Raw genomic sequence first — 14,562 nt, forward strand, 5'->3', positions numbered from 1 at the left:
CCAATCCCATTCCACCTCTGCAGATTCCTGCTCCACAATTTATCTACCTAAAACATCTGTCCTGCCTTTTAAACATGAAATCCTACACTGGCATTTTTGTTCATGTCAGTTATCCCAGATCCACTCCCTAAAATGCCCTCTCTACTTTTCCCAGCTTCTCCATGTCTTTTTTTGATGCCCAATCTGAGTCGTAACTCTTCTGAAACATTCTCCTACCACCCCCATCCAGATAATCTTTCTCTTCAATCTCCCTTGCCTCAATTCTTTCATGCTTCCTTAGCTGTCAGCTGGGGCACCTGCATGGCCAGTCACTACAGTAGCCTGGAAACCAGCGGCCATGACTTATTCCCCTCCAGCAGCCAGCACAGTGTCAGACCCACAGGCCTGAGGGTGACAGTAATACTAGGTCAAAAAGGACTTAATTAAGAGCTCTTTCCCAAGACAATGCAAAATGTTGGCTCTCCTGCATTTAAATAAAAGTCTTATATGCTTAATTTTAGGTATTTGTTTTGATTTTTTAAAAAATAAGCACAGACCCTCACCATCCCTGCCATGACTCACAAGGAGTCAGGTAAAAGAAGGGAGACTTCCTAACACATATTAGATCGATGCAAAAGTAATTGCGGATTTTGCCATTGATAGGTACCACTTACTGAAAACTCACTGAGTGCCAGTCACCACCGTGGACATCTCATTTGTATTATCTTAAATTTTACAACATCCTATGTGGTGCATATTAGTACCTCCATTTTATAATAAAGGAAACTCATTAGCATGGTTGAATATTCTATCCAAAATCCCATGGCCAGCAGTGACAGAGTGAGGATTTGACCCTCTTCTGTCCAAGCCCAAAACATACATTCTTAAGCTGTAATGCCCACGGACTTGCAGATATCAATACATCCAGATCATTTCTGAATTTTATAGTTAAGGTGTCAGGGCCTGATTTCTTTTGATCTTAGGACATAAGAAACTGCCTTCTGTTATGATCATACCTCCGCATCAATAGATTGCAGATCAAACTGAAGTTGCTAATTAGCTGGCCTAGATATGGGGAGATTATGCTGCATTATCCCATGGGCCCATGGAATCCCAGGGCTCTTTATCAATGAAAGAGGGAGGCAGGAGGGCCAGAGAAGGAGGTGTGACAACAGAAGCAGAGATCAGAGTGATGTAATTGCTAGGGGGCCGGGGCCCAAGCCGCAGTGTATGGGTGGCCTCTAGAAGCTGAAAAAGGCAAGGAAACAGATTCTCCCCTGCACCGTCCAGAAAGAATGTTTAGTTTTAGCCAAGTGAGACCCATTTCAGACTTCAGACCTCCAGAACTATAAGGTAATAAATCTGTGTCCTTTTGAGCCACTGGGCTTGTGGCTATTTGTTAGAGACGCGATAGGGAATGATAATACCTTTCCATGGAAGCAATTAGGGCGTTTATGGTCTGACAGTTTGTCAAGACTTCTCTCAGGAGTTATAGTAGGAAACTTCAAAATTCAATCTCTATTACTGAGGCATCACAAATTGTTTCTACAATTAAACTGGAGAAACTTTTTGAAGAGCCACTTCAATAATGTCTAAAAAGAAAGGAAGAGAGCAGACCCCTCTCTCCTCTCCTAGATTCATACACTGGGTAGAAATGTGCCTTATTCAAGTTCTGATTAGCCGAGATTTCCTGTGTAACTAATATGCTCTTGCTAGTTTCTAAATGATGTTTTTCTCCTCCCAGCAAAACCAAGAACTGCCAATAAGGTGCAGGCCAGCTGCTGGGCCTGCTCTCTCTTACACATACCATATACACAAATAGGAAGATGGTCTCCAAGGCTATGATTTCCTGGCCAGCAAGTGTCTTGGGTTTCACTTCAGTGGTTAATGATGTGTCACCCGGGCGCCTTGGTATGAGGCATTTCCAACCTTCAATTAAAGGACTATCATTTACTCTATATATTAACATCCAGAACAATAAACACAGTGGAACACAGTCATTAGAGGCAGCCATAATCCATGGCCTGCTGTGTATTGATGTCAACCCTGCTGCGTTTGACATCTGAAATGATCCCAAAGAAAGCACTGTGTTTCCACAGCCGGGACTATGTTGAAGATATCTACCCCTGGCTGCATTCCATCTTCCCACCTCCATCTTCCAATCTATCAACATCTTGGTTCAACCTCAGAGTTGAAAATCCCTTGTCTTTCACTGAAAGACATCCAGGCTAACCTTCTCTTTTGCTGGGAATAATGCCACCGGTTTTCAATTGATTGAACCTAGTGGGCCTAAGCTGTAACATAATAAAACCAATTCCAGATAAATCATAATTTCTAATCTGAAGGATGTCAGAATGAGGTAGGCTTAAAGTCATACCACCAACACAAAACAAACAACCCTGAGCATATAGTGCCCAAAGAAAACAGACAGATGATGCAGAAACCCAGCAAAAGGGAAGTTCTCTCAAACTTTGCCAGAACGTGGAGCCACATACGAAGTGCAGTAATTCTTCCTCCACTGCGGGGCTCATGTCTGTTGCATCTGTTTAACACAGCACCACTGCAATATCTAGGGGTCCAGCTACCTAGATTTTCTGAGCTGAACTCTTGCCTCAAGGGGATGCAAAATTAAAACAATTCAAAAGCTTTCTGTGCCAGGGAGTAAGTGTGGCAAGGCAGGGAAATCTCAGGGTGTTTACTATACACGAACAGGTTGAACAGGAGAGATGTACTTGGGTTATTGAGGGGATGAAAAGGTGCTGAACAGTTAGATGAGAAACAAGAACACAAGCCTTTTCAGCAGTCCAGAGGACTCTAGGACCCAGAAACTCCAAGACTGGTTTAAAAGCAAGCTTTATTCATTCAGGAGGCTGCAGCAATTGCCCACTGCCTCACAGGTAAATCTCATCACTGAACCCTCCCTGGGAGGGGGTCTGATCTGACTGGTTGTCCCATTTAATGTGCAGCATTCCTATTGGGAGGTGCTGTTAGACTTCCCCACTTCACAGGCGGGGGGCACCTCCACCATGGAGCCCGTAGAGACTGCCTGCAGATGAGCCACCAACACCGGGCCTGTTAAGTCGCAGCAGAGCCTGCAATTGCCAGATACAGCTCATGGAAATGCCACGCACCTAGAGCAGCATCCCTCAGAAGGAGACCTGGGAACACAACAGGCAGGCAGATGCCCTGTGTGCCATGTATCTTTAATATCCAATAAAAGTGACACTGCTCTTCAGAGTTACCTATGACATTATTCCCCTCCACCGATTGTTCTTCCTTTTGACTTTTTTTCTTTTGATAAAATTCTATGCACCATGCTTGGGTTGCAGAAGCAGATCCAAGAGTCTTGGCACACCACCTAATTCTTGGAGCACAGACTCTGAGGACTTTTGGAAATGACTGTGCCTCAATGCAGAGAGAGGGTTTTTCCAAGTTACCGGGTGCACTTTCTGTTCTTAACACCCAGGGGGCGTGGAAAAAGTGAGAGGCTTTGTGGTGGCTTTCTGAGCACGCCCATGGAAAGTGCTTACTCATCTTTGCACACCTTGCCTGGGTCCCTGTCCACTTGCAAACCTGGTAGATTCACTATTTCAAACCATTCTGGCCAGCTGTACCTATGGGCTTTCACTGTGCGTGGCCGCCCCCTGCTGGAGTAGCCTGGAACTGACTGCCAGGGACACTTAGGGTGGACACCTGGCCAGCACGGGGAGGTGTGAGAGAGCAGATTGTCAAGTTCATTCCGTGGCATTCATTCCAGAGGAAGCCACTAAACTGGCCTTGACACACAAGAATCTGTTTAATAATCCTGTGGAGACCTAAAGTCTACAAATCCCTATGGTAACTCCTCTGAGAGTTTAATCACCGTCTCTCAGAAATATTTTCCCTATTTGTGATCGGAATGATGTTTCTGTTTACATTAATTTCCAACTTATCTGACTTAATCAGGGATGAAAAGCAGCTGCTGTCAATTCTCTGGGCAGAAGCCCTTTATAGGCCTGGAGAAAGATTAATGAAATGTGCCTCACTTCCCAGGAAAAGTCCTAAGCTTTACTTTCCTTTAAACTGACTTTATTGAGCCTGTTTTTAAACTTACTGTCTCTGTAGCTCTCTTCTGAAAGCTTTCCTGTTCTCTACATTTCTTCTTACTTAGGGACATGATACTCCTAGTGAGAATCTGGCTGAAGCCAAGTATGATGATTCTACTCTCATGTGTACCCCCCCCAGATGACCGCTTTTTTGGCAGATATTTTTTAAGCACATACTATGTGTGAGGCACACAGGTACGGTCCTTATGCATTATAGATGAATTACTCACAGACTTCTCAATATAGGGAGAAGACAGTCCTAGAATGCTTGCGCACAGATCAATCTGTGTGCAAGGTAGGAACAGGCGTCAGTGCAACTGGAGACCAGCAAATAGGGAGAACGCTTTCAGCCAGGGTGTGTGGAAGGCTTCACTGAGAGGTGGGACTTGAACTGGTCTTTGAAGGATATGAGGAATTGGCTGGACCTGAGAAGGGACAACAGCATTCCATGCAGAGAGGACAGCCCGAGGAAAGCTCCAGAGACAGAGAACACAGGCCTTAGATCTGATGAGCTGGAAGTGGCTGCGTTTGGGTGAGTCAGCAGGGACTAAGGAAAACATCTATTAGGCCAGGTTGTGGAGGCTTTTCCTGCAATGGGAAGGCATTAAACAATCCAGAGGCTGCCTTCACTTCTTAGAACTCCCATTTGATTTTATTAACTTGAAGATAGTTTGTTTTTCACCATGCTGATCCTAAATCACTCTCAGCTGTTCTTAGCGTCACTATGTCCCCATGTAGTACTGGCTCTTGATTTTGATTTGTTTGCTCCAAGTCCCAGTTTGGGTTTTACTCTGTTGTTTCTCGATTTCCGAGAAATCTGTCTTGCTCTGGCTTATGCACTCCCACTTTCTTAACCTTTGGTAAGATCAGTTCCAGCTGACCAGCTCTCTCATCTCATTTCTTTCCCTGAAGCAGGTGGTCTTTGATACGCCCTCGTTCCCTTTCAGAGACTTTGAAAGGCAGGACACCTACGAGTGAAACCCTGGGCAAGTTGCCTACCTATTATGGCCTCAGTGTTCTCATCTCTAAAAAGGGAAGGGAGGTGCCTATTTGACCTCTCGGGTACTTCTGAAGCTTACGCCCCATAAGGCAATAACCTCAACTATTTCTGTCCACAGGCCATACCCCCACAGCCATTTCCATGGAATCGTTTCATCTTTCCTGGAAGAATGTGCCTATGAAATTGACAGAAAATGGACTTTGAAACAAATTGGACCTGCTAGGAACTCAACCAGCTCGGAGTTATTTATTTCCAACTGGGATGAGAATAGAGGAAAAGATGAGAACAGGCCCAGCGTACCTTCTTGCCAAAGGGCCTCTCCCCAGGAGGTACTTTCAAAGACACAATGATGGATTAGAAAGCAGGAGAAGAAGCTGCAGGTGGCAGCCAGCAGGTTGCTCCCTTCTTGACTCCACCCGACCCTCCCTGCCCTTCACCTCTTTTGGTCTTCAGGCTGGTCCTGCTTGATTGACTCTGCCATCAAAAGCAAGACTTTCCTTCTGGCACGGTTTTCTCTAGAGCCAGGTACTTTGAATGACCCAATTTACCCATCTCCACAGGGGACACATCTCATGTGGGAATATGGCCACCTCATGCCACTGACCACCCTGAAGCTCAGTCCTCTCTCTGGTAGTCATCGCCTCTACTGTCTATTCGGCAGGAGTGTGAGATAAGAAGTGCTAACACCCAGCAAATTAGTCAACTGTGAGCCTTAATTTCCTGTCAGGTACTAGAATTATTAAGAGCCCACACATCAGGAAGAATCTAGAGAATCTTGAAGGTAACAGGAGGAGGACAGAACGAAGGTAGGGAGTGCAGGTCATGGAGAAGAACTAGACTTTCTTCCACCTTCTGTACTGCTTTTATTATTATTGGGATGCTTCCATATAGTGACTCCACTTCCATTGTTTTCATTAATTCTTATGACAGCCTCGTAAACTTAGATGTTATAATCACATTTTGTAGACGAGGGAACTAAGGTTTTGATGTTCTTATGCCTTACGGTGAGTGAACTTAACAACCATTCTCATACAACATTTCTTGAAGGAAGAAAATATGAGCTATTGAGACAGAGTCTACTGATGGAAGATTTGAAATGTTTCTAACACAAAGAAATGGTAAATGTTCAGGATGATAGAAACCCTAAACACCCCGATTTCAACATTACACATGTATGTGTGTATCAAAATATTGCCTGTACCCCATAAATATGTAAAATTATTATGTAACGATAAACAATTTTTAAAAGAAATAATGGGAAAAACAATGTGCACTGTTGTTGTCCTGGATTCCCAAAGCTGTGGAAATCTGCAGCTACTTAACAATAACAGCCTCAGGCTTTTCAGGGAGAGTGATTTCTATTTCCAGCCCCGAGACTTTGCCACAAGAGTGGCTTAAGAATATGGGAACTGGGAAAGGCCAGTAACCACAGAGTGGGAAAACGTGATAGCAGGTGGAGAGTCAAGAAGGGACCTTGCAGAGGGTGACAGCTTTCATCTGAATTGGCCATTTCTGCTCACTTCCAAAGAAAGGGAACGAAAAATGCACTCATGAGACCAACCTGGCTCAAACATCAAGGAAGTCTCAAAAATGCTACCAGGAAGAAGGAAGGTCTTGCAATGCGAGAGAGGACCCACAGGAATGTAAAATGTGCTCTGCTGACTTTTCTTTAATACTGCAGATTCTTTCGGTATTCTATCATGTAAGTGGCTTTTACAAGTAGCTGTAGAAGATTCCAAGATCTCTTCAAGCTTTGACTTCCTATGTTCAATCCATAGCAGGCCAGTAAATACTTGTTAATGAGGTAAACCATGGTGCTTTGGCCCCCAAAATCCTTCATGCCTACTAAGCCCTTCTCTTATTTTGATCAGTATCATGTTTATACTTTAAGCCCAGCTCAAATCCTACCTTTTCCCTAAAGCCTTCCAAAGTCATCTCAATGCACTGTATTCTCTGGACACTGAATCCAATTACTTAGACAGTGCAGTTGTCACTTCTGTTCTTATATAATTATCAACACTGGCAGGAAAGAAGCTGTATTTCACAGTTCTTTTAATTACAGTTAGCATTTGTTGTGGTGCTTTAGGTTTTCAAAGAACTCTATGTACTACATCTTATCTGACACACTCAATAATGCTCCAAGGCAGGCAGCCTCCTTTGGTTGCAAGTGACAGAAGCCCAACCTGATGGAGCTTAACTAGAAATGAAAACTTAGTAGAATACTGGGTTTGCTCAGAGAATCAAAGAATAATCCAAGGCAGATGTAGTGGGCTCAAATATGAGAATGAGGGATCTGATGCCTCTGATAGTTGAATAGTCAATTTCTCTCTCTCTCACTTCTGCTCTTGAGTGTTGCCCACATTCTTTCCTGGTTTCTTTGGCTTTCTGGGGAGAGGGAGTAGAGGAGGGGAGGCGGTATTCCCTTTTCATGTCAATGTTTATAAATCCCACAGACTCAAAATAATCCCAAGATTGGAGTGAGAAAGGAATAATTTCCCTAAATAAATGCAAGGTCTTCACTTGAAGAAAAAGAGGAGGACAATGAACATGAACAAAAAAAAATCTCCACTTTCGCAGCATGCGCTTGTTATTATCCTCTGAAAACTGCATTCACACTGATGCTTAAACAAGCAACCAAGCTATTCCACAATCAAGTTTCCCAACATTCTCTCCACTACAATGTACTATTTCAGTAGCTAATATAGAGCCTTGCTCATAATAAAATACTCAACAAAAATTAGTTAACTGAAAATTGCTTACAACTTTTCCTTTCCCAGGCTTCCTTTCCATATCAGAATATCAAGAATATGAGAAAAATTATTACAAGAAAATGAAGCTACCACTCAATAATTACAGTGACACATAATTTGAAAACTGTTGAAATAAGAATTGTAACAACAAAACCTGACAATCATCAAGTGCTCAATGTATTTCAGGAACCTCTCCCACAGGTTTGCATGTGTTAATTCAGTTGGTTATTCCTCGCAGCAAGTCCTTGGGGAGGGTACGATTATCTCCATTTTACAGAGGGATAAACTGAGGCCTGACGAGGATAAGGCCTGCTGAAGATCACACAGATGGCTGGGAGTGGGACAGGGCTTCAAACTCCCAACTGTCTGGCTGTGAGTGGGCCTAGGCTCCTGTCCACTTGCTACCTGTCCTGCAGTAGGGATCCCCAAAGACAGACTACAATCCTATGACCATGGCACTCAGGCCTCCCTCTTCTGAATCGAAGTTTCATCCCATTTACTCCCTGTGTCACCTTTAACTGTGGAAGAAATGGAAAAGATATCTTTGGGAAACATAGATGATCAATGCATCAGGGATGCTTCCTGCAGCTGGAAATACATGTTCTCAAAAATGTTATGTCTACTCATTTTTGTTCCTTTGTCCATGCTGTTTCTTTTGCCTGAATCTTGAAACCCTTCTTAAGCTTCTCTGCCTTGTCAAAATCTCACTCACTTTAAGACCCCTCTCAAGCATCTCCTTCTCTGTGTAGCTCTTCTTGGCTCACCCAAGAAACACATCACTGACTCCTATGTTCTATAGCACTGGCCATTCACCTCTAATACAACCGTGCCTTCCTCATATGTATTTTGATGAGATTATGAGACAGGGGCTCATTCTCCTGTGCCTTATTGGTGTCCGGGTCACCAGTGTCCTGCACTGAGCCTGGTAGACAGAAGATGTCCAGCAAATGCTTGTTGAATGAGTAGGTAGGTGAATGAAGGAAAGCATACTGATATCGTCTGCTTCTCTGATTGAAGGACCCACATGTAGATTCCAAAGTGACTTCCAATTCTGTCTCTTGCTACTGAGAGGGATGCCAAGACTAAAGTCCTAGGAAGGAAACCAGTGGTCTTGGAGAGAGATCAAAAGAAACAGTTCCTATACAGTCCCTGGCATTGTTATGTCTGAAATGTCAAAGAAAAAAGAAAGAAAAAAATAAACATAAGTTGAGCCATGTAACTACCAAGATGCTATAATCAAATTATTTTGGTCACCGCCTCTCCGTCCTAACCATAGGAGTCCACAAAGAAGATAATCTGATCTGTGTCAAACACAGAAGAATTCTGGTGGGCGTATTTCCTCAGCTGTATGCACAAGTAACATTACCTCCCTGTGGGCATGGGTTCTGCAGTTGGTTTGACTTTTTCAGAGGCTTTCCACTCGAACTTCTGAACCAGATGCTACCCCTACCTGTACAATACAGCTGTACACACCCCCCACAGAGCATGCTCAATCATGAGCTTCAACTTTGCATATCCAGAAAAGAGAGAACTGCCACTCCCTCCTATAAATATTGGAAACTAATGCACTTTCTGGGACACTAGAAATAGAAATAATAGAATAAAAAAATATACACCCAGGAGATTCTTGTAAATATGGTGCTACCCCTCATTTTTCTCTTATATTCTTGACATTCTGATATGGAAAGAAAGACTGAGATAGAAAAAGTTTTAACAGAAAACTGATGAAAACATTTTCTATCCCAGGTTTCCTTTCCATATCAGAATATCAAGAATGTAGGAGAAAAATTACTACAAGAATTACTACTCATCCCAGAAATCAGATGTCAGGAGTACTGGTGAATACATATGCACGTCAGAGAAATTTATTCTTGTGTGTGTAATAAAAACTCATTTTTAGGTAAGAATGCTCCGGCGTTGTTTCATCCATTCAAAATGACATTTGCGAAAGAAACACTAAGATGCCCAGACACTCTAATATGGATCAAATTGGATACAGTTCATTAAAAGATAGGATAAATTTTTATTTATGGTACTCTCCAAGAGGCCCTATTTCTTACTGGTGTCTGAGTGTCTGTATTTCTGGCCTCTTGGGAGGTTATTGAAGCAAAACTTTGCTAGAAACAAAATGGTTTAGAGATTCTAAATGTAGTTTCCTGAAAAGAGATTTGGAGGGTTAGAGAAGTTCCTGAACAAAGACAGAAGGGGTGGAGGATTAATTAGCGAGATGAGCCCCACCACTGAAAAACAGTGTTGAGTATGGCTGTTTACCAACAACAGCTGCCCAACCCTGGGTGAGGACTGTGCTTGCTTCTTGAACATTAGGCTTGGCTCTGTGACACGCTTCAGCCAAAGATACATGAGTGCAAGTGAAATGAGTCGTCTCCAGACAGCAGGATATAGCTCCCCATGTACTTGTTTGCCTGACTTTGGCATCATAAAGGCCTGTGTTTGGTTTAGCTTCCATGAGCTAGATTCCAAGTAGCTACAATGAGCAGTCTTTTTGCCATTCCCTGGTGGACATGTGGTATGAGCAAAAAATACAATGTGCTATTTTAAGCTTTTGAGATTTAGAGGTGGAGATTTAGCATGGTATAACCTATCCAGTCTAAAAGAGACTGTAGAATGAAAGGAAAGGTGAAGTCTGTCAGTTCTGAGAAGCATGGCTTATGAATTAAACTGGTTGTGTTGGATTCCAGCTGAGCTATGTAGTTAGAATGTGCCTATACGTACGACCTTCATATTCTGAATTTGCTAAGTAAAGAACTTTGTAAAGTCCTTGCAGTGTCTCAAGCCAAATGATGACTCATAGCAGAGAAGAAGGATCAGAAAGGACAGTGGAATAAAGCAGGGTCCCCACCCAGGCGAAGCCCTGGACTCTAAAAGCAGAAAAAAATAATCAAAAACCCACGCATTCCCATTTATATTTTCTTCTTGGCATTCCCATCACATCTTGACTTTCATGTCACATTTAGTGGCTGTGCATCTCATCTCCCCTCCAGTGGCACCTGTTCATCTGACTGTATGTACATGAAAGTATACGTGGGCCTGTGTGTGTGCTCATGCGCACGCCTAAATATTCAGAAAACACTTTCTAGATACAGAGAATATTACATACTCTTCTCTATACAGATGCTCTCTTCTGTCTAAACGATGCAGTTTCCACCTTGTGGGATTAACAGAGATCTAATACTCAATGGTGAATTTGTTAGAATTGGGGCCACGGTTACAGCTGCCACCAGTGACCCAAACAAGAGTATTATCTCATTTTAGATGCCAATGCCAAGACATTGAAGGAAGAAGGTAAGGGCTTTAACTTACACATCACTTCAGCTTACACTCTCTTTCAAAGAGCATATGTAATTTGCTATACGAGTTAAAGAGCACTGAAAATTTGTAAACAATGTTTTAAATATGGGTAAAAAGAGAACTCGCTGAGCACAGAACCCAGCAGACAAAGGTGAAATTCACCTGCTAATGGATCAATTCTATTTATGTTTATTTCCATCATTACTTCTTTTACGTAGGGTTCACCTATGCATGAGAATCCCAGAGAATTAATGTTGAAAGGTGCATTGGTCCAATCTTCTTTTATTGAAAAGCTGATTTGTACACAAGATCATTTTTTGAAGCTGAATCTTGACCAGGAAGAACGTGTTCCTTTCTTTGTATCCTTTCTGTCTTTTTCATCACCTACTGGCTGCTTCATACATAGAAGTCCAATCTTCAAAGCTGAATTTTGACCAGGAGAAACTTGCCGCTTTCTTTCTGTCCTTTTCATCAGCACAGCCACCATCAGCCTTTCATTATGTGCCTGTTTACCTTGTGTTTTACTAAATGCCCTTTATAGAACTTGCAGAAGCTATTTTGGTAGCTTCCTGAACACAGAAAATGTTTTGTTTAGGCTCTACCTTGTGTTCAGGGTGTCTGGGGCCTGTTGAAGTTGACTGAATTAAAGAAAAGAAACGAGGGGTCAGGTAACAGAAAAGGGCAGTTACAGATATGGCTTTAAATCTCCCCGCCACCCACTCCCCTACATGCCTCTCTGTCTCTTCCTGCCTCACTCCTCTACAGTTAGAACTCCAAAGCATCCATTGAAATAGTTCTGGCAGCAGAATTAGAGGAAGTCTATGAACCTTGGAAATGAAGCTCACACTCTAGAGAATGTGATCTCAGATATCAGAGTTTTATCCATTATTGCAGTCTTAAATTAAAGAGCCCTTGGGAAGCATCTCTGCCTACCACAAATTATAATATAGCTACAGCATCTTTTCTGTAGTAAGTAATTTTCCATGAAAACAACACTTCTCAGTCTTTCGGGACATAGTTGAAACATGACTTAGATTGAAGTTATTTTTTATGTACATTTTTTAAAATGGAAAGAAAACTTCAAATTTCCTAAGCATCATGCATTTTTTATCTTGCATAGCTTGACTCCTCAGTAGAAAACTCATCTTAGGAAAGGAGGCTTATTCCAATGGACACTTTTTAAACTTTGTCCACAAGAAGGCTAAAGTTGATTTGTGAATTATTCACGACTTAGAAGAGTCTTTGGACAAAGAAAAGAAGCAGACCATTCCCTATTTGTCCTGGAACTGAAAAAAAAAAGCTGTGCTTTAATCCAAACTGAACTGAAGAATTCAGATCAAATTTTGGAAAATTTACTTGTACAGCAAGTAAACACTGAAATGGATCTCCCATGGTGGAAGACAGTACTACAGACCTTCCTATACTATGCACAATTTAGAAACCTTTAATTTCAACTAATCCAATGGAGCACTGCCTAAAGACAAAGGCACGTGTTAGATATCATATCCAAAAGTCACTACTGGTCTGCCCTGATCCTAGATAAAAATAGAGATCAAGATCCCAAGGTTGGGAAAAAAAGATCTCATTTAAGTATGATCAAAAAGACAAGTCTTTATCCAGCCAATAAGAAACAAGTTGGGAGAGGCCTGAGTGTGTCTAGACTCTCATAAGAAGGGGTCAGCAGAAGAAGACACGTTACAAATACAAGAAAGAAAGGGCACAATTCACAGGACGATGACTGAGGAAGGGGACAATGACGGGAGACCGATGGGGGCATTCGCCTTGGAGAGAAGGAGGAACAACTTTTCCATTATAACAGGAAAAAGGAGCTTGTGGGTGCCAGCAGTAAGAAAACAGGCTTGTAGATTAAGGTCTGGTTTATAGATTTAGCCACAGAAATTTGGTGGTATTCACTTCTGATTGTGTCTCTTTCTGCAGTAGGTCATCTGTCGACCTTGGTCAGTAGAACTAGTCAGACTGAAGGCAAGTGGGACAGCGTGAAACGTCTGTAGGGAATAGAGGAGCGAGCTGACTAAAGAAACACAACAACCTGCCAGTGGTGTTAAATCATGGGTTGACGACGAATTCATATTGATGTGAAAAACAGCAAAGTGATTTCCTGAAGCAGGGAACGGTTCCCTGGTATAAGAAGATAGAAGAGTCTATTCAGAATCCACTCAGAATTAACTGACATTTTCATTACCACACACACTTATCTATTTCTCCTCACCTATTCAGGAGCAGCATTTCTATTTCATCGTCCATTATTTCCTCACTACTGGATCTTTCCTATCTCCAGACAATTATGCTTTTATTTATTGCTTCCAATTTTTTTTTAAAAAAAACTCTTTTCATTCTACTGCTTTCTAGCTAGTGTTCTTTTTCACTTTCCTCTAAAGACAAAACTCCTCAAAAGAACTGTATATATTCACTGTCTATTGCTACCACTTTTCTTCTTCCATTTTTTACTCAACTTCAGTCACCCCCATGACCCCATCTGAAGTACTCTTATTAATTTCACTAATGACCTACTCGTTGCCAAAAAAGTGGTCAGTTCTTAAATCTCATTTTTTTTTATTCTCTCAGAAACACATAGTTGGTCACATCCTGCTCCTGGAAGCATTTCCTTTTTTTTTTTTTTTAATTGCATTTTAGGTTTTGGGGTATATGTGAAGAACATGCAAGACTGTTGCATAGGTACACACGTGGCAGTGTGATTTGCTGCCTTCCTCCCCATCGCCTATATCTGGCATTTCTCCCCATGCTGTCTCTCCCCAACTCCCCAACTCCCCTGTACTGGTTTTCCAGGACCTCACACAACTCTCTTGGTTGTATTCCTACCCTGCTGGCTAATACTTCTCGGAGTCCTTTACTGCTAGTCTCATCTTCCCCCTCAAATGATGGATTTCCTCAGGGCCCAGCCCCTAGCCTCCTTTCTTTTCATCTACACAGACTTCCTTGAAAGTATCATCCAGACTCATGTCTGTCACTACAGACTGATCAATCCCTAATTTCTAGCCCAAACATAAATTCTAGATTCCTGTATCCAGCCATCTACTTGACATCTCTATTTGAATGTCTAATAGGTATCTCAAACTAACATATCAAAAACTGAGTTTCTGACCTTTCCCCAAAAACTGTTCCCCGCAATGTCTCTACATCTCAATAAACGACAGTTCCCTTTTTCCCCCCAACTGCTCATTCCCAAAACTTTGGAATCATCCTTGTCTTCCCTCTTACTTTCTTGTCACACATCCAATTTGTTGGCAAAAAACCCTCTAACTCCTCACTACCCCTACTACCACCACCCTGGCTTCAGCCATGATTACCTTTGACAATATTCCTCCAACAACTTTATGGTAGTTCTCCTTTGATCTAACCTTGCCTTCCCACGGCCTTCGTCAGCACAGCATCTAGAGTGATCTTTCTTAAATGATGA

Source organism: Sapajus apella, unplaced genomic scaffold (genome assembly GCF_009761245.1).
Source record: "Sapajus apella isolate SASKATOON/1434 unplaced genomic scaffold, GSC_monkey_1.0 scaffold122, whole genome shotgun sequence".
Lineage (NCBI taxonomy): Eukaryota > Metazoa > Chordata > Mammalia > Primates > Cebidae > Sapajus > Sapajus apella.